A 23,111-nucleotide genomic window follows, 5' to 3' on the forward strand; every position below is an offset into this window, starting at 1 on the left:
GTACTTGAAACTGTATCTATAATTGTAGAGTAAAATAATTATACTTAAATAATTACTTAGTATTGTACTCTTGTTCTCAGAAAGTAGTAATGTATGCCATAAACTATATCTAACATAGTTTATATGTTTGTTAATGTATAAGCTCTGGACTTGATAAAATCGTGTATTGAATCCCAAACTATACCTATTATAGCTTGCATGTATGTTATCTATTCGGTTCATGTATTGTACTGAAAACTTTGCAATTGTGGTTTAATGTTGAAAGCTTCCCTTATGCCCAGCATGTTACAAAAGGGATAAAATATTTAAATATTTTATAAAATGTAGTAATATCCTGGTTGTATCAAATTGCATAAGTCTTAATTCTGTTGAAATACTTCATATAAGAACACAAAATTTCTTTGTGTTTTGCTTGTATTCCCCCTGAAAACGTTTAAAAACAGTAAAAGTGTAGGGGTATGAACTCACAGTTGATTACGTGTACGTATTCATCAGCAAAACCGAAAAGATAACCCTCGAGTTGGAGTACGCGGAGTTAACGGTATCCTAATGATAATTAAACACATAATTGTATTTAAATTAGCGAAACCATTAATTATAGTGTTAGAAAACACTTGTTTTTGGATTAGGAATGTTACCGAGACTTGTTTGAAGTGGGATAAGAGGGTTTTCAGCCAAGGTTCACAGTTCAAAGCTGTTTGCGGTTCGGATCTTAGGTTTGCGGCCGTGAACGGCTTGCGACTGTGAACGGTTTGTAGCCGTGAACGGTTTGCAGCCTTTGAAGATATGAAGGCTGTTCTTGGTGTTCTTGGTGAAAAACTTGAAGATTTGAAGATTTGATCATGATGATATGAATGTTCTTGGGAGGTTCTTGAGAGAGATTTGAGATAGTTTTTGGGTGAAAAAGATGGAAAATGAGGAATCTCTCTGGGAAAAATATATATACCGGTTGGGTTTACGGTCGGAGGTGGGTCCCCGACGGTGAACGGTTTTCGGTCCAAGAGTTTATGGCTGTAAACGGGTTTACGGCCGTAAACGCTTGGCTGGAACGAGTTTTGCTGATTTTTCGAAGGAAACTTGATTTTTCGAGTGTTTTTGGCTCCAATGGATTATATTATTTTCTAACCTTCACGAGCTTAATGGAATAAATAAAATTCGAAATTTTATTTAACAGAATTGACTTTTGTTGACTGGAAAGTATCGGGTTGTCACACACACCCATAACATGCTTATTGGGCTTTTTATACTCATTTCATGTTTGTTGGGCCTGTTATACCCATAACATGCTTATTGGGCTTGTTATACTCATTTCATGTTTGTTGGGCATGTTATACTCAAATACATGTTTATTGGGCTTCGTATACTCATTTCATGTTTGTTGGGCCTTATAGGCCCATTGATTTTCTTATTGGGCCTCACGACACATTTTATGTTAATCGGGCTAATAACACGCAATACTTGACATTTTGATAAAACTGAATGGTATTTTCATCACCAATATTTTGTAATCAAATGCAGACTCGAAACATTATTTAAAAGCGGTAAATAATGTGGTACACTGTTCGCGTAAACTTAGTTAAGGTTCTTGTGAGACACGCCTTCATCCGTACCTACCTAGTGTAGAACCTTTAGTCCTATAGTTATAACCAGAGTCTCCTGGAGGGAGAGCGAGAGTTTGTGTATAGATCTATATGGGGTTGACAACCCCACACCTGAGCTGTTCGCTACAGCTAGACTAGGCCAGTCTTGATGGGTTTTGAGCAATACATCAATCCTATGGTGTACATGCAAACCCTAATAGCTTTGGATCTAGTTTGTCTAATGAACATGCAATTGATAATCCAAAGCCATAAACCCTAGATCTAATAAACTATAACTGAAATTAGGGTTTAGATCTTACCTTTGATTGTTATATAGCAATAACAATCAATCCTTGGCTTCAGAAAGCTTAGTGCCTCAAGTGTTGCACCTCTAATGGAGTCACAAACACCACTAAGCAACTTGGATGAAGAGGGATGAGAGAGGAGGCACCAAAAACGGCTGGAAACCCTAAAGGAAGTGTTCACCACGTTTTTGGGGCATAGGGGTCCTTTATATACATGTAGGCTATTAGGGTTTTCAACTAGGAAACCCTAATCTGACTGCTTAGGCCTTAAGCAGTCCAATGGACCATTCCAGAAGGCCCTTGGACGATTTCTTTATGGACCTCCATATAGAATTCGTCCATTGCCATCTAATGGATCCTAAGCCCAACTTTGTAACTATCTTATAATTACAATATCAGTCCCCTTAATTTAATTAATCTCTTTTAGCCACAAAATTAAATCTTAATTAATTCTTGACTAATATTAATTAAATAATACAATTTCTCCTTTAATATATTATTCTCATAATATATTAATAAATCATAATTAAACCTTTCTCTACTTAATTCATCCTACATATTGCTATGGTGAAGGCTACCCAAAAGGACCATTCTCATAATCGGGTCAAGTACATACCAAAATAGTTATGGACTTAGACAGTAATCCAACAGTCTCCCACTTGGATAAGTCTAATAACTATTTTGCATAACTTCAGAACCTGATCAGCAATCGTAGCTTTCAAAAGCCGCTGTCAACTCTAATCTTATCAGATACGCGTGTCCTTTAGATAAGGAATTATATATTCCTCCATTCTCAAGATATCATATAGACACAAGACATGAATTTTGATCATTCTCTCTATATTGTTTCCCGACTTCTGATTTATGACAACTGACAACAAACTACAATTGAACACATCAACTTAGTCCCGGCTTGGCCAAGCGCTTAGGGTGTCATCACTAAATCATCGAGGGGCCCACAGATATCGCTTTTATCCCACTTTGGGTAAAAGGAATGGATAAACTTCGACTCAAATGCTCGCTTGCACCTAGTGATCGAATCATACACAACAATAAGTTTTATAACACCAAGTTACTGGTGTGTTTACTTATCATCAATGTGCAACCGCCCAGCAAATAACAACTCACATGTCTCGGTTTCAAGAATATACAATGTTATCGTCTCACAATTACTCATGGTAAAAACATTGAAGTGATTCAAGTGAGTGTGGGTTTGATCCAATACTCTAATCTTATTAAAGCACTCATGAACTCTGCAGCAAACTTGTGCTATGTCTAAACACTTCAGACAATCTACAGACAGATTCATGACAGTCTTCCTTCATACCTACTTCCAACGTATGACCGACTGTGGAGGTTCGAATAACCCAGTTATTCTGGAAGTCAAAACATGCAAAATGAAACACAACAATAATACTTAATTATATATGGCCGCAAAACTTTTGAGCGTAAATAAAACACTTTTATTTAAACACCATATTGATTACTCATTATTCATTGTTTACTGTTTCAGAAAATCAACTTATTTCTTGAATTACAACAATAGCTGTCCCATACTCCGAGCATGCACACTATGTTTCCTATGGTCCATGATTTGTGAAATAGATCAATTGGAAACTTTTCCAATGATGCTCATTTCACAATTCCTAATCCTCAACGATAGTGTAAGAATACAAGGTTCTTGCCACTACTAGAATATGTTAGATTCTAACATTTTATGCAACGATCCTTTCGTAAAGTCATAGCACAAAAGTCACCAAGACTTGGCCAATGAAAATACAAGGTTCTCTATCAGAAATTGTTACAAAACAATTCTATAGATGTGATGTCACTCACTCAAAGTACATTCCTTTGAACATCCTTTTTGCATAAAATTTTCTAATCTAGACATAAGTTCTTAATTTCCAACTCCCAATATGGAAACATTTCCATATTTGCCATATGACAACTCATTATAAATATAATCTTATCTATTCATAATAATGTCGATATGGTCCATCCAATACTATACTTCCAACTACTCACAAGCAACAAATCCTTGGCGAACCTTAGATCGTCCTTTGATAGTTGTCTAATTATTTTAGTCAAATCCAGTTCTAGTCCTTTTTCCCTCTTAATGCCCTAGGCATTTGGAAAATTTTAGAATGGTCAAATATTATAACATTTGCAATCGATCCTATACCCTAAGCGTATGGGACACGATGCATAATGTCTTACATAAAGATATGATACTTTATCAATCTTCTGCCATAATATTTTATGTGTCACGTTCTCACAATTCGAACTATGAAGAGGGATGCCGTAATCATAATCGAAATTTGAGAACACACTATGTATCCTTTGACTAAATTTATTAAAATTTCTCAATCTAAGCTTTAGATATTGAAACGAAGTATAATATTCTCTCCCTTAATTATAGCAAAACAATTTTTCAACCCTTGCAACTTTGCAAAGTATAACTCTTGTTTTCTATAATTAATATCGCTAACTTGCAATACTTACCATAATAATCATGCTCCCACTATCATGATGATTATTTTCTTACCAGCATAACACTTATGCTCCCACTAGCTTTGACATGTATTCAGAAAACAGCTGAACTTCCAGAGAACAATGCTTATTGAATTCCTTAAGTTCATATTTCTAATACTTGATACTTTGATAGGCCTTTATCTAAGCTTCTAAAACTCATACACCTTTGCCTTAGAAAGCTCATATGTGTGTCTAGACAAATTCAGAACTTATGTTACTAAGTCCCAAATGTTCAGACTGATTGTCAAATCTCACGATTCGAACTATGAAGAGGGATGCCATAATCATAATCGAATTTGAGAATACAATTTTCACAATTGCTATCTTCTTAAAATCTCTCTTAGTGAAATCATTTCCTCACAATAATTTTCATGAAGGAGGGAAACCTTATGTCACTTAGATTTTATGGTGTATGTGTTCCTATCCATGTGAATTTGCCAAAACGAAGGTTTGCGACAAATCCAAAAACATATGGACTGAACTTTCTCAATCTTGATTTCTTGCCTCATGGTAACATGAGTGCCCACCATGTCTTCCAAGTAGTTTAGCAACTCACCCTTACATATCAATGTACCTTCCATTGATCAAGGTGCTTGCCTTTATGCATACAAATGAGAACTCATAGAACAAAGATGCATAATTAACTTAACTGGAATAACGCAGAAAACAAAATTATGTCATCCACGATAGGTTACAAACCTCAAGTCGTGCACTAGTGATGATCAATTAGGTTTATTCTTGATTTATTCTTGAAACTTTTCAAGACCATTAAGACTCCCACTGACTCCTTGACATATAAGGTTCTCTTGTCAAGAAACATTTATTGACAAACAAATATTCAAGAATTAGTGTAGCTTCTTATCAAGCTTAACACTTCACACAATTGGTCTTAGTTGGTCTTTGACTTATCCAAGACATCACAACTTACCAATTTCAAATGTGCAAGAATATGAAAACTTTTCCAAATTCCACATTTGATGAGTGTCATAAACCTTCTTAAGACTTGTCACTCAAGTCACAATCTTAGAGTATGACTCTAAGACTTGATTTTGGAACGAAGTGTGATTGACTTCTTGATTTAACCATTTTCACAATTCTCGATTCCTCTTCTTAGACATGCAATTGCACTAAGACTCACCTCGAGGATCAATTGAGACATGGTTCTTAATCATTAAGACCTATCATAAAACACAATAAAAGTTACTCTTCCTTCTTCTTAGAATAAAGAAACTTTTATCTTTCTGCCTACTAGATTCTTCTTATTCGTTCTGCTATTGATTGAAACTCTTTCAATCAACTCAGAATTACACCATATTTACTAAACTTTAGTAAATCATGACGAATATCTTTATCACTTTGTGGTGGACTTGATCAACGTACAACCTAGTGTACTCGATCTCCTAGTCCTTCACTTGACACTTTGTCAAAGAATTAGTCTAAATTTCCAAGTATGAAGTTTCTCATTCATCACGCAACCAGGTTGTATGATTCCAAGTTTCTGTCCAATTGAAACTTGGGCGATGAGAAACTCTCCCTATTTGGTAAATTATTGACATTTCCACAAATAGCAAAACAAGAATCATATCCATTTCAACATTGCTAAATTTTAGAAATACACAAACATCCATCTTCACACATGCCATTGTAAGGATAAATAAATAAAACTCAAATTTTATTTTATTGTGGAAAAACTTGTCCTTACAATGCAATTCAACTGAAAACTATGCTATTATATATTTCTTAGCAATCTATCTTAACTCCAAAGTAGCAGCTCAAAAATCTGATCTTTAAGCAATGCGATCGAAATCCATTTCTTCACGATCAGATTCAGCTCACTTCTTCCCTTAAGCTTCCTCTCTTTTCTTCGATCCTTCAAAACATCAAATGTAATCTTATCACATCATGTATTAAGAATCTAGAATAGGAACTTAAAAGAGTTAGATGGTGGATTTCACCTGAAGTAGAGCCATACGTCTTGACTTTCCCATCTCTTAGATCTCTCAGGTAAATAGGGCAGCTTCGTCTCCAATGCCCCTTCTCTTGGCAATAAAAGCAAATGGACTCCTTTGGAATGGCACAAGGAACTATCTCAGAATTTACCTTTTTCTGGATCTCCAATGTCACCATTTTCAATGTCCATTGAAGTTTGGGAGTTTGATTCACCAGACAAATTTGCTTGACCAGTGCGCCAAATCATTCCTGATTCAGCAGCAATAAGCAAATAGGTCAAATCAATGAGGGTCACGTCGTGAACCATCGCATAGTACTCTCTTACGAACTCACTATACGAATCAGGAAGTGACTGAAGAACCCAGTCAACAGCCAACATCTCTGAGATATCGACACCCAACATCTTGAACCTATCAATGCGTGACTTCATCTCTAAGACGTGTGCACACACAGGTTTCCCATCTTCGTGCTTACTTGCCAATATGGATTGAGTGAGCTTGAAATTTTCAAGCCTTTGAACTTGTGGGTCAGGGAGAACAATTGGAGGAGGTGGAGGAAGTGAAGCATGACTCTCATTTCCTTGATCATATCTTGGAACGCCATCTTCATTTGGAAAGCTTGTTCCAATGGATTTAGGAAGACCATTGTTAGATTCAGACATCTACAAAACGGGAGAAATTCAAGTCAAGTTGATTAGAATCCTTGATGTAACACCCAAATGAAACATCAAGGCTAGGATCCAACACAATACTCTACAACCTAGAAGAGGGATGCCGTAATCTAGTTGCAGAATATTTGAAGGTAGGTAAATGATGATTTACCAATTTCCACCATGAAAAACGAAAAAGAAATTTAAGTTTTAAATGAATTGAAACTCTTAGATCTTTTGAGATTCATTGAAATTTTCAATGGCGTGTTTAATCTCGATTATGCCCTTCAAGTTTGCGACTGGGATGCCGAGGATCACAAACAAGGTGTGAATAACCATGCGAATCACATGGTGCACCCAATGCTACTATCACCTAATCAATGTGTCAGTTAGCCAAACATGCTCCATTGATCTATGATAAACATCGAGCCACCCTTCGCCACCAAAGCCAATCCCAAATTAGTGTGCCGGTTAACCACACACGCTCCACTAACGTTTGACAAGGGTACGAAGTGTAATTCCATGGATTAACATACAATTTCACATTTTGCCTAAAGTAACTAGAATTTGGGAATTTGTAAAAGAATGTAGTTACTTTGTACTTCATTATACTTTTAATGGAAGGTTTCGTCCTATCTTACCCGTTCGGCTAACGACCCTCCACTAGTCAAGAGTGCGGTGGGTAACAGTGGATGCCCATTCAATCGCCATTTTATAGGCAATTTTCTTAAACACCCCTTATAGACCAGCTTCGTGAATGAGGCCTACTAATGGTAAGACTGACTGTTTACTTATACATATATAATATTAGACTTTTAATGTTACATATAGTATAAGGGTGTATTTTATACTTTTAAAATACTAGGTGGTCTAATTTAATAAATTATACTTTTAATTTAGTTAAATGTAAACCAAAACTTTATGGAATTATTAACTCTCTTTTAATTGTACACTTTAATTAATTAATAAAACCATAAGGGTGTAATTTGAACTTTTTCAAAAATACGAGGGTTTTCAGAATTTAACATTTCAAAATTAAACTTTTAATCAACTTTTAAATTCCAAAACTTGAGGGCAAGTTTTGAAACATTTCAAAACATTAGGGTTTAACTATTTAAATTTCAAAAACAAAACTTTTAAGTTCAAATTTAAACTATAAAACTTAAAGGGAGTAATTTGAAACTATTCAAACTTTGTCAAGAACATTCTAGATCAACAATTCAAATAAGGCAATTATATAATTTTGACCTAGTCTAATTTCTTGCAAGATAATACACCAAATAATTCAAATAATTAAATTTAATCATATAAGGAAGTAATTATTCAATTAATATGAAATTATCTTTTATTTTGGCAAAGATAATCACCCAATATCATAAAAATTCGATTTCTATTAATAAAAAAACGTTTTGGTAATTATCCCACAGAAAAAATAGGCAAGAAAATCGCAAAAACAGGCTGCCAGATCCATGGACTCGCCGAGTCAGGGACTGGTCTCGCCGAGTTCATCCACTGACTCGCCGAGTCATTAAGGCAGATGGCAAAAAACTTCGTTTCTCATGCAAAAATCGATCAATCAAGCATCAAATTCACTAACAAACAGCCATAGTCTCTGATACCACTGATGGGTTTTGAGAAATACATCAATCCTATGGTGTACATGCAAACCCTAATAGCTTTGGATCTAGTTTGTCTAATGAACATGCAATTGATAATCCAAAGCCATAAACCCTAGATCTAATAAACTATAACTGAAATTAGGGTTTAGATCTTACCTTTGATTGTTATATAGCAATAACAATCAATCCTTGGCTTCAGAAAGCTTAGTGCCTCAAGTGTTGCACCTCTAATGGAGTCACAAACACCACTAAGCAACTTGGATGAAGAGGGAGGAGAGAGGAGGCACCAAAAACAACTGGAAACCCTAAAGGAAGTGTTCACCACGTTTTTGGGGCATAGGGGTCCTTTATATACATGTAGGCTATTAGGGTTTTCAACTAGGAAACCCTAATCTGACTGCTTAGACCTTAAGCAGTCCAATGGACCATTCCAGAAGGCCCTTGGACGATTTCTTTATGGACCTCCATATAGAATTTGTCCATTGCCATCTAATGGATCCTAAGCCCAACTTTGTAACTATCTTGTAATTACAATATCAGTCCCCTTAATTTAATTAATCTCTTTTAGCCACAAAATTAAATCTTAATTAATTCTTGACTAATATTAATTAAATAATATGATTTCTCCTTTAATATATTATTCTCATAATATATTAATAAATCATAATTAAACCTTTCTCTCCTTAATTCATCCTACATATTGCTATGGTGAAGGCAACCCAAAAGGACCATGCCCATAATCGGGTCAAGTACATACCAAAATAGTTATGGACTTAGACACTAATCCAACGAGTCTAGGGTGACAAATGTCTTACCTTAAACAAGCGACGCCTGATAAACGTCACGACAGGCATATCAATCACATCAAGTATGGTTATAACGACTCACATAGAGATTAACAAACATAATAAGTTTATGGAATACATATACTATACTTTTGATACATGGACGAACTATTCATTTCTACAACACTCGGGTCTTATGGATTTAAAGACTACAACTCTTTTACAGATAGAAAATATCGGATTTTCTGGAAAAAAACACTATACCTTACATTTTACTTACAACAGAAAATATAGGATTTTCTGGAACTCTCTATTGAAACATTTTCAAAATATGAACACACATGCTATAATACAAGATTTGAAATGAAACGCTCAAACCATTTTTACGGAAAATATCGGATTTTCTGATGTTTAAAAATGATACAAAACTTTTCATACAAACATGCTTATGAACTCACCAACATTATATGTGTTGATGTTTTTAAAAATAACTTGTATTCTCAGGAAATCGTTAAGCAGGTTGATCATCAAGAACAAGTGGATTTTTGTGTATTTTTGTTATCATCATACATTTGACATTTGGAATGTAATTTGTAAACCAACATACTGATGTAAACTATGGATGGTTGTTATATTTCATGTGTGATGATGATGTTGTCTTTGATTCAATTATATACACTGTGATGATATTAGAAGATGAATTCACCCAACCCCCGGACGTTTCAACATTCTTGCCTCAGTTCTTTCCAGACCCCTTTCTTTTAGCTGGGTCTCAACATTCTTGGCTGCCCTAACGGCTGCCTTCAGTGTACTTGCCATTTTGACTGTTGGTCCAAAGTATGATGGCAATCCGTTAGCAAATTTCTCGATCTTGGCGAGTTCAGTCGGCACCAGGTATGGAAATAACTTCATCTTCTCAGTAAACGCAGTAGCATAGTCATCAATGCTCATTTTCCCTTTCTTCAAGTTTTGAAACTCATTGTTTAGATCGATCAGATCTATCTTGGAACAGTACTGCATCTTCAACTGCTCCAGGAACGCTTCCCAAGACATCTTCAAGGGTTCTCCTCGTGGCATCGTATCCGCCAACAATTTCAATCAAGACTCCGGTCTTCAGTTGTCGAACCGCAAAGACGGTTTTCTGCTTATCACTACAGTTGCAGCTTTCAAATACCATCTCCATTTCGGAGATCCAATCCATAATCTCCACAGGCTTTGGGTTTCCGGAAAGACTTGGTGGTTTGGCACCCAAGAAGTTCTTATACATACACCTTCTTGTTGGACGCGCACTTGCTGGCGTAATGTCCTGTCTTTCCATATTTATAGCAAGTCACTTCCTCGCTACATTTCCCGAAGTGTTTCTTTTTACACTTCTCGCACCACTTAGCTTCACCTCCTCCTCCTCCTTCAGATTTTGAGAATTTTCTTTCTTTGTTGGATTTTGAAGATCCCTCGAACTTCCTCTTCTCTCCTGCCTCAGTTCTTTCCAGACCCCTTTCTTTTAGCTGGGTCTCAACATTCTTGGCTGCCCTAACGGCTGCCTTCAATGTACTTGGCATTTTGACTGTTGGTCTAAAGTCTGATGGCAATCCGTTAGCAAATTTCTCGATCTTGGCGAGTTCTGTCGGCACCAGGTATGGAAATAACTTCATCTTCTCAGTAAACGCAGTAGCATAGTCATCAATGCTCATTTTCCCTTTCTTCAAGTTTTGGAACTCATTGTTTAGATCGATCAGATCTATCTCGGAGCAGTACTGCATCTTCAACTGCTCCAAGAACGCTTCCCAAGACATCTTCAAGGGTTCTCCTCGTGGCATCGTATCCGCCAACAATTTCAATCAAGACTCCGGTCTTCAGTTGTCGAACCGCAAAGACGGTTTTCTGCTTATCACTACAGTTGCAGCTTTCAAATACCATCTCCATTTCGGAGATCCAATCCATAATCTCCACAGGCTTTGGGTTTCCGGAAAGACTTGGTGGTTTGGCACCCAAGAAGTTCTTATACATACATCCATCTCAGTCGATTTCCCTCTCCGGTTCATTCATTCTTACCACTGGGGGTTCCACTTGACTGACAATGCGGTTGTTATTCCCTTCTTCCGACACTCCGTCATTTCGTTCTGGTTGTTCAACAGGCATTGAAGGTTCACTTCTGTTATTCAGCAACAGTTGTCTCATTTCTGCCCTCTGTTCTGCCATCATAGCCCGAATCATGGCTTGAACTCCAGCCATTGTGACTGGCTCAGGTGCAACTTCGACTATCGGCACCTGCTCAATCACTTCGGGACGAGGCTGCTGATTCCTGTTTCCATTTGCGTTTCCAGCTCCACTTCGGGTTCTTGCCATCTCGATATATACACCAAATTAGGTGAACTTAGATCTTTATTCACGATAGACGTGTAAATTCCCCTTATCACTCCGAAACGGTACATGCTAGTTCTAATATTGTAGTCGTACGTTTAGAATCCTAAACACATAAGGTTTCCAGATCCGGTCGGCAACAGACAATAGATCCGAACAAATAACAGCATATAAGGCATAAATCATTTAGCACACAAAGCATATTAGGCATACTTTCCTAAATAAGCTAGTGCTCACATCTCACAATCATCGCTTAACATTCTAAGTTTAAGTCTAAAAATCCTATAAATTCCTAGTTCGATTAAACTAATGCTCTGATACCAACTGTGACATCCCCATTTTCACGGACACAAAAGACCAATTTTGTTTATGATTTATAAAAATCAGAGTACGTCTTTTAATAAAAATGTTGCGGAATTTGTTCCCAGAAAAACATGATAAGTACGTTATCAAAGCATTTCCGAAGAAATGTATTTTCATTCACTTTAAAACATTTGGGATGTCATCTTCAATACAGAAACATAAGCATAAACAGAACTTACATTCATTATCACTAGTGGTCTACATCTCTTTAATCTCTCAGTGTAGTGCAACTTTATATCGACACATGTGTTACAAATAAACTGAGTGGGTCAGGGTGGGAAACCTGGTGAGTACATAGGGTTTTCAACCCATAATAATATAATTATTATGTTTAATCATCAAACAATTAACCCAATTACCCATCCCCATTATCTTATTTACTCTTAAGGATCAACCCTAAGAATCATCTATCTCTTGTTCATTCATTCCTAAGGATCATCCTAAGGAATCGGCACGAAGTCCATCATCACCGGGGTTTAGGCACCAAGTCTGCATAGTCGCCATGATTTATACAACAGGCACTAAGTCCGCATAGTCGCCAGGGTTTTAGGCACTAAGTCTGCATAGTTGCCAGGGTTTTATACAACAGGCACTAAGTCAGCATAGTTGCCAGGGTTTTAGGCACTAAGTCTGCATAGTCGCTAGGGTTTTATACAACAGGCACGAAGTCCGTATAGTCGCTAGGGTTTTGGCACCAAGTCTGCATGATCGCCAGGGTTTAGAGTACACCGGGTGAACACATCGTTCACAACACCTATAGGTTGCGAGCCTGCTAGTGTTCCACTGGACTGTCTAGAATAGTCTGTGGTTGTCATCCATACTTTGCTAGATGACGTGGCCAGCATTTGGGAACAAGGCTTCTCACATCGTCCACCTCTCAGCCTTACCTCATGGTCTATATCACCTCTCAACTCATCATCCAACTCATATTTCATCTACCCATGTTTTACCCAACATATTATGTAGATATAAATACATACATGGTCCAGATCTGTAAAATAAAGCTTACATCTTTTATCCAACATAACTTTCAAAGCATAAAATATTTATACAGTCTAGATCTGACAAATAATGTTTACATCTTTCATCCAGCATCACTTTCGAAGCATAAAATATATATACGGTCTAAATCTGAAGAAAAAGTTCAGATCTGAAGGAAAGAAGTTCAGATCTTTCATCCAACATAACTTTCAACGCATAAAATATATATACGGTCTAGATCTGAAGAAAAAGTTCAGATCTGAAGGAAAGAAGTTCAGATCTTTCATCCAGCATAACTTTCAAAGCATAAAATATATATACGGTCTAGATCTGAAGAAAAAGTATAGATCTGAAGGAAAGACGTTCAGATCTTTCATCCAACATAACTTTCAAAGCATAAAATATATATACGGTCTAGATCTGAAGGAAAGAAGTTCAGATCTTTCATCCAACATAGATCTCAAAGTATATAGTTTAGATCTGAAAAAAAAGTTTAGATATGAGATGAGAAAGTGTAGATCTGAAGGAAAAGTTTCAGATCTGAAAGAAAGAAGTATAGATCTTTCATCCAGCGAACATCTCAGGTAAACAGATAACACATATATACACATAGCACATAATTTATATCAAATACTTCATATTTATGTGTATGATGAAAGTGACTATGCACTCACCTGATACAGAGTGATTTGGCCAGCACTTCGCTTCTTAAAATAATCTTCTTTGACGAAACCGGGAAGTTCGCTTGAAAACCGGGCTCCGCACGGGCAGAGTTTCAAACCGAAAAACTCGTTTTCTTGTAGACTCCGGGCTCTCCGAGGCTTTCTTCAATTGCTAGGGAAGTTTCCTAGGCTTTTGGGGGAGTTTGGGGAGTTAGAGAGAGAGTTTAGAGAGAGAAAGTGAAGGTTGAAGGGGTGAGAGAAGTGTTGAACCCGGCACCTCTATTTATAGGCTGTGAAACAACCCTACTCGACGAGTTGGTACTTCTACTAGTTGAGTCCAGGCTAGGTGTCATCATTCTGGTGGCAGAACGTGGGTGGCCTACATTGTGCCACGTCACCCCTTTTGCAGCAGCACCCTGCCGACTTCTAAACCCCGTAACTTTCACATACGAGCTCCGTTTTCGACGTTCTTTATATCCACGCGTAGGTAAAAAAAAGATCTTTAACCTTCCTTTTGACTCCGTAGGCCAATTCTCCACCGATCGTAAATTTAATAGTAGGAGGAGATTAGACTGTTAAATGACCGCGAAGATTTAGTAACTCCTTCATACGGACTCCGTTTTCGTCTGTCTTTTTACCGTTGAGTTCCTATTAATGATATCTTCAACTCTCATTTAGGTTGCGTAAGCCAAAAACCGCTCGAACTAAAATTCGAGTTTCGGGTCGTGTACTGCTAAGCCGAATCTTAGAAAAATCGTAACTTTCTCATACAAAGTCAGATTTGGGCATTCTTTTTTTGGATGTTCTCGGTTTAACAAATAGTAAAACTTTTGTTTAGATCACTAGGGCTAAAAAGTCCTCTATCGTAAATTCACTATTTACGCCTCCCGGTGCCATGCCAGTTTTGCCGAAAAATTTCGACAAGCCATAACTTCTTCGTTATAACTCGGATTTCGGCGTTCTTTATATGTACGGAACTCTTGAGACATATTATACAACTTGGTTAAGATTATTTATTCTAAATAATATTTTGTCAAAAAGTCTTTTTCGACCCCTATTATCTCTAAATTGACTAGCCCGGATCTACGGGCGTTACAGAAGCGCACAAGACAAGATATTCAGTCCACCCCGGTGCCAATAGAATGTGCTTGGATCTGAAGCAACAATATTGGTGGCCAAACATGAAAGCAGAAATTGCCACTTACGTGAGTAAGTGCCTCACTTGCGCCAAGGTTAAAGTGGAATATCAGAAGCCCTCGGAATTATTGCAACAACCCGAAATCCCCGAGTGGAACTGGGAAAGGATTATGATGGATTTAATAACCAAATTACCTAAGACAGCAGATGGATTGGATGCTAACTAGGTGATTGTCGATAGGTTAACTAAATGCGCCCATTTCCTACCAATAAAAGAGTCATTCAAGATGGAAAGGTTAACATGAATCTACATAAAAGAAGTGGTAAGGCGGCATGGGGTGCCGATATCCATCATCTCTGATAGAGATAGTAGATTCACCTCTCGATTTTGGCAGTCGCTCCAGAAGGCACTGGGGACCCAGCTCGATATGAGTACTGCTTATCACCCCCATACCGACGGCCAAAGCGAGCGAACCATTCAAACACTTGAAAACATGCTCCGAGCCTGTGTGATTGCTTTTCTCAAAGCATGGGATACCCATTTTCCCTTAATCGAGTTCTCACACAACAACAACTATCACACAAGCATTAAGGTTGCTCCTTTTGAAGCCTTGTATGGACGGAAATGCAGGTCACCACTATGCTGGACTAAGGTGGGAGACACTCAGCTGGCAAGAGGGCAAACACCGAATAACACTCTTATAGGCCCCGAGATCATTCAGGAAACGACGGAGAAAATAGTAATCAAGGAACGACTCCAAGCATCACGAGACCGAAAAAAGAGCTATGTTGATAAACGGCGAAAGCCTCTGGAATTTCAAGTCGGAGATCGAGTGCTATTGAAGGTCTCTCCCTGGAAAGGGATGATCCGATTTGGGAAGCGGGGAAAAATAAATCCACGATACATCGGACCGTTCGAGATCCTCGCCCGGATTGGTTTGGTAGCTTATAAGCTACAATTACCCTTAGAACTTAGCAACGTACATCCCGTATTCCACGTGTCCAATTCGAAAAGTTGCTATCAGATGAAACCCTCGATGTTCCCCTGAATGAGATTGAGGTGAACGAGAATCTCCTGTTCGTCGAAGAGCCGGTTGAAATCATGGATAGAGAAGTGAAGCGTACAAAACAAAGCCGCATTCCGATTGTGAAGGTTCGATGAAATGCTAAGCGCGGACCGGAATTCACATGGGAACGCGAAGATCAAATGATGCAAAAGTACCCTCACCTTTTCTCTAGATCTTAAGATCAACTTTCAAAAGAACTTCGAGACGAAATTCCCTCTAATGGGTGGATGATGTCACAACTTGCATTTTGGGCCAGCTACTTCTGTCTATGTATAGTTAACTTTTGATGTATCTTATAACCTTTATGTATGATGTTATACATGTTATTCATTCAACAACAACAATTCGAATCGAAACTCACTCGTGAAGCTCCAAACCTAATCCAATACGCTGCATACACTCAACCTTGGGATGTAACCCTAACTTCCCGGTTCAAACTCTTATTGGGCCAGGATGCATTTATTGGGCCTAATGGGCCAGTAAACCCACACACTTGATTCTTTTGGGTCAAGAATCCACAATTGGGCCCTAGTTGGACCCACATTCGTTTAACAATATTACTTTGGGCCATAATACTCTTCATGGGCCTTATTTGGTCGAAAACCATTCAATTGTTTTTCATGTATCGAATACCCATTCCTTTTACTCATTTGGGCCGAAAACGAGTATGTGGGCCCAATAGGCTGAAAAATTTATTTTTGGGCTACACAAATTCGGTTGATAATCAAATATGAGTCCAACATTCAAATTTCTTTCCTTCCCTCACCTCATTCTCGGTTTTAATAAAAAGAAAAAGAAAAATTGAATTAATCTAAATACTTGACACCTCCTTATTGCATGGAGGATATCCATGCATCTAACCTCACATACATCTAAGAATCTCATACTTCAAGGCAAGATATTTCTCTCCTCTCTCTTCCTATCTAAAACTCGGCCCTTCCACCCTCCATTTCAAACTTCATTTCAGTTCTAAATTCTCTCTAAACTCTCAAGAACACTTTCAATTTTACCTCTTCAAATTCGTGAGTTTGGAGTGTGCAAGAGGATCACTTCAAGCTTCATACTTGTGGTAAGATCATATAAACTCAAGTTGAATTATTCCATTTTGTGTTAAGGCTCTACTATCATAACTACCTTCATTTCGTGTTTAAGCTTCCTAGAACTTCTTAAGTTCAAAATTCTTCCCAAAGGGACACTCGAAGGCCGAAAACACCTTCATTCTCTTTTATTTCTTCATCAAAATCGAATCCATCACCAAGGTGAGCTTCATACCCCCTTGTTTTCGGTTTTACTATGTTTTGGGGGAGAATACAAGTTGGTTTTGTGTTAGATCTAAGTATTTATGCATGTATGTGTGTATTTTCATGTTATTTGGTGTGAATATGTCATGAAAGCTTGTTAAACTTTCATAAAACTCGAAATACTTACCAAATCATGTTGATGTTAGTAAACTAAGATATTTGAAGTGACTCTACATAATGTTAAAAAGTCTTAACATGCAAAAGTTACTAGAAAAATAAAGAAATACCGCAAAAAGGGTCATTTTTGCCAAATAAACAAAAAGTGAACCTTTTTGTGATAACTCACGGTTTTAAGAGGACCAAAAGAGTCATTTTTGGATAAAATGGGGTTTTAAGACATTCATAGTTTTTGTAGGGGTCAAAAGTGTTATTTTTGACAAAATGGGCTTCTTTTGGGCCTTTACGGTTTTAATTGGCTAAAATGGTCATTTTTCATAAAAAGGGGCTGTATTTGGAAAATCACGTTTTCATGGGCATAAAATGTAAATTTTTGGCCTTAATGGACTTAAAATCTCATTTTTATCAAAATGGGCCTCATTTACATACTTTCGGTCATTATTAGGCTTAGAATGTCATTTGAAATGAAAATGGGCCTTTATTGTAAATTTCTGGTCTTAGTGGGCCAAATAATTAAAATTTGACAAACGTGGGCCTTTTATTGAAAAATCTTGATTACTTGGGCCAAAAAGGTCATTTCTAAGAAAAGTGGGCTCAAAATCTGGATTACTCAGGCTAAAACAATCATTTTCATAATAAATGAGCTCTTTACGACATTTTTACTCAAATTGGGCTCGGCTTGTTATACTCATTTCATGTTTGTTGGGCCTGTTATACCCGTAATATGCTTATTGGGCTTGTTATACTAATTCCATGTTTGTTGGGCCTGTTATACTCAAATACATGTTTATTGGGCTTTGTATACTCATTTCATGTTTGTTGGGCCTTATAGGCCCATTGATTTTCTTATTGGGCCACACGACACATTTTATGTTAATCGGGCTAATAACAAGCAATACTTGACATTTTGATAAAAATGAATGGTATTTTCATCACCAATGTTTTGTAATCAAATTTATATTTGAAACATTATTTTAAAGCGGTAAATAATGTGATACACTGTTCGCGTAAACTTAGTTAAGGTTTTTGTGAGACACGCCTTCATCTGTACCAACCTAGTGTACAACCTTAAGTCCTGTAGTTATAACCAGAGTCTCCTGGAGGGAGAGTGAGAGTTTGTGTATAGATCTATACTGGGTTGACAACCCCACACCTGAGCTGTTCGCTACAGCTAGACTAGGCCAGTCTAGGGTGACAAATGTCTTACCTTAAACAAGCGACGCCTGATAAACGTCACGATAGGCATATCCGGCACATCAAGTATGGTTATAACAACTCACATAGAGGTTAACAAACATAATAAGTTTATGGAATACATATACTATACTTTTGATACATGTACGGACTATTCATTTCTACAACACTCGGGTCTTATGGATTTAAAGACTACAACTCTTTTATAGACAGAAAATATCGGATTTTCTGGAAAACAAACACTATAACTTACATTTTACTTAAAACAGAAAATATAGGATTTTCTGGAACTCTCTCTTGAAACATTTTCCAACTATGAACACACATGCTATAATACAAGATTTGAAATGAAACGCTCAAACCATTTTTACGGAAAATATCGGATTTTCTGGTGTTTACAAATGATACAAAACTTTTCATACAAATATGCTTATGAACTCACCAACATTATATATGTTGACGTTTTTCAAAATAACTTGTATTCTCAGGAAATTGTTAAGCAAGTTGATCATCAAGAACACGTGGATTTCGTGTATTTTTGTTATCATCATACATTTGACATTTGGAATGTAATTTGTAAACCAACACACTAATGTAAACTATTATGGTTGTTATATTTCATGTGTGATGATGATGTTGTCTTTGATTCAATTATATACACGGTGATGATATTACAAGATGAAGTCACCTAACCCCCGGACGTTTCCGCCGTCTGGTTCGGGGGTGTGACAGTTTAAGCCAAACAAAAATAAAAACACATAAAATAAAACACACCAAAATAACTAAGAAAAGAAAAAAAAATGACTAAAAATAAAAAGGATAAATATCAATAATCATCTCCATCATCTCTCGTCCCACTCGGCCCGACTCCATCTCCCTGTTGCGACCAAAGCTCCTCCCATTTCAGAATATAAGGATAGCGAGGTCGCATGGTGGGTGGTCTCTCAATGTGAAAGTGTGAAAATAAAACATCATTGGCTTCGTTATGATAATTCACACCACCATGAAGATTATCCAAATAAGTACTAACCGAACTTTGAAACGGGTCGGTTGGTACCCCACCCTCAAATGGTTGAGGTTGTTGTTGTGACCTCCTTTCTCCTCGTGCTCTCACATTCTTCATCTTTCGGGGGTATGAGATATCCCCCACCCACATTGACCACAACACACATAAGACCCAAAAATTTACTTGTTAAATCATAATCCTTGAAGTGTGTCAAATTCCGAACAAAAGTTGGACTCAAAATTCCATACGAGCGTGCAAGTCATGTAACCAAATGGCCTCCTGTGATTGGACTACCGACCCTAGAATTTACCGCTTGAGTGCCCAAGAATATTGCCAACATATAAGGGAGATCACAAAATATTCCCGGTGTGATAATGCTCCAAAGGTGGAAAAGATTTTGGAATATTACCTTGTCACCGTCGTGCTTGTGATTGATGGTGAATGTGATCAAAAAATGCAAAAATCGATGAACGGGTGATCGAATATAAACTTCACGAGAATCTTGAGGACTATATTCATGTTTTGTAATGGTCCTCCAAATTTGCAAAACAATCATCCCGGTAGTGAAATCTCAAACACAATCCTATAAAAATAAAATGAAATTTGGCGATTGTGTTTCGGCCTCCGTGTATAATCCCATCCTCCAAGCAAACTCTAGAAGGTTGCATTCTCTATAAACACCTCCCAGCCGAAATGCAAGAGCTCGGTTGAATTTTGGTTCAGTTTTCCGTTCTTCAAAATTAATTGTAGCAAAGAACTCCACAAAACATTCTCTATAAACTGGCTCTTGAATTGAGAATAGATTGTGCCACCCATTACATTGAAAAGTAAACCCATTTCCTACATACTACTTTTGCCAAAATCTTTCCAATTCTAGCACCATTCGAACCCCAGCAAGCCAAGACTAGTCAACCACGGGTGCTAGAGTAAATTCCATATTGTATAACCAACCCAATTTGTTCGAGTAATTGTTTAACTTCGATTGTGAAATGTTTTGCGGGAACCTATAAAGCGGGTGTAGGCTACGGACATCAACAGGTTCTTGTTCTTGGGGAAATGCATGTCTTGGTCCCATGATATCTATAAAATTTAATAGCAAAACAAAGCCAACAAAATACCACAAATTAAGCAATTAAAATAAATAGAAAAGCTCATTTCCCAAATATCACGACGTGGTATAAAAAAATAATGTTGTGTCGACAGTTCGAAGCCAAATCTGCTATCGGTCTTTATAACGGCAAACTAAAGTAATCTTAACCGAAATCGAACATTAAACACAAAATCGAGCAAACTTTGAAGAAAAATAAGTGGCAGAATCAAGTGTGGGGACCGAAACGTTTCCATTCGTGTGAGTACGTTTAAACAAACGGGAGTAAAGTCAAAGGTTTGAGGTTACTTATAAAATGGTCCCCCGTGTTTTTATGGCTCACTTCATGAGGTGTAAACCTCATGTCGTGAGTTTTAAGTTGTGTAAAAAGCATCAGGACAAAATTATTTTCCATGTGGTTTCGAGGTTTTTTTTACCAAAAACATTATTTTGCCTTAATAATTTTTACCACTCTTGAATTTACACCCACACTTGATTTTTTTTCCTATTTCTAAAAATTAAGATGACTATGAAAATGAGTTATCCTAAAACTTAAATGAAAAGGTGTATCACCAGTCAAAATAGGTCAACAACAATCACATGTGATTATGTCAATCAAGTAATGTGATTATGTCAATCAAGTAATCTGATTATGTCAAACAGGTAATGTGATAAACTTACTATGTAGTTCATGGTAATTTATAATGCAAGTATGAACTTTCGTACATACTTTATAGTATAAATCAAATATACGTCCATACAATTCCAAAAGATTTTAACAAATCTTAATCTAACTTCGCATAAAGAAGTTATAATAAACTCTAACACTATAAATCTCTAAAAGAAGAAGAAGTTAAAATATAGTGAGAGTGAGCTATAGGAATCTAAAAGAAAGTTATAGTACTCGGAAATACCTAAGCGTGGATATAATGAACGTCAAAAACGGAGTTCGTATGCAAAATATATGATCTTCCTAAGATGTAGTAGTCTAAGCGCATTACACGTGGCATAAACCCTAATCTGCCATGGCTCACGACGTGAGCATGTATTCTCACGAGGTGAGAGTGCTCCAGGACACCTCTCAATGCTAGAATACATATGGAAAGTCTACGAAGTGATAAGTTTAAAGCTCACAACGTGAGCATTGATTCTCATGACATGAGGAGTCAAACGGATACCTTCCGAAGCTAGGGATGCAAATGGCAAGTCTACGAGGTCATGCAGTGACCTCACGACGTGAGAAATGATTTCTCACAACGTGAGAGGGTCTGGGAAGCCTATAAATAGCAAGTTCAACCCTAACCATTCTCACACCTAAATCTCTTCTTTTCTCTCGTTTGCTGAAGGCATTCCGCATCCCGAACCCGACGATCACGAACCGTTGACCGTTTCTAGTTAGATTCTATAAAATCATTCTACTAGGGTGAGTTTCACGGCCCTGCTTTTTAATGTTTTCGTGGGAAAACGCATGCTAAATATTGTATACAAGTTAATATTATGTTTATATGATAGTATATGCGTATCAACATAGATAGTTATATTAACCAGGATACAGTTGTTTTATATCTGATATTTTGAAAACATACAACTATCGTAAACTTGTTTGGATGTTATTATTATAAATTATACTAATGTAGAACCTGAGTTATATTCGAGAGTTCTATATATATTATGTGTGATATAGCCACAGAGTTATATTCGATATATATATATATATATATATATATATATATATATATATATATACATATATTAATTGTTAAATTTGTTGTTATTATTAGTTCTATGTCAAAAGAAAACCTGGTATGTTATTAATATTGCCTTGAATTTATATTTGGGAGTTCTGTATATACTTGTTAAGTATGTTGCTATTGTTGGTTTTATGTTAAGATAAAACCTGGTTTTACTTCAAGTTATAACTATTGTACTACCCAAGTATTATGAAATTAGGAGTAATGTTTAAAAGAATAGTCTAGTAACTTAGGGTTTTAGACACAAATATGCTTTTGTTGATAAAACTTTAGGAGGTCGACAAATTCTACATGAGCTATTATATTCATCAACTATGATTGGGAATCGTAGGGGAAATCATCTGGCCTGTAACCGTTAATTCTGTGTGAGCGAGGAAGTCGTGTATAAAACTATACGGGTTGACAACCCCACTCGTTGTTGTTAGCTACAACCCAATATTTAGCGAGTGATGAACTATCCTTTTATTTGTTTATTTATCCGGCGTCGATGAAGCGCGCGGTGTATTTATATGGGTGGAATCCTTCGTGGTAGCCCGGGCATAATCTTTTATGGCATCAATGGTGGAAATCCTTCGTGGAACCATTGGTGGGATCTTTTTGTCAGAGTTCGTGTATGTCATAGCAACGGTTACAGACTCATGGTAGCAAATTATTAGAAACATTA

The sequence above is a fragment of the Lactuca virosa genome, chromosome 5, assembly GCF_052849685.1.
Source record: "Lactuca virosa cultivar CGN04683 chromosome 5, Lactuca_virosa_CGN04683_v6, whole genome shotgun sequence".
NCBI classification, from domain to species: Eukaryota; Viridiplantae; Streptophyta; class Magnoliopsida; order Asterales; family Asteraceae; genus Lactuca; species Lactuca virosa.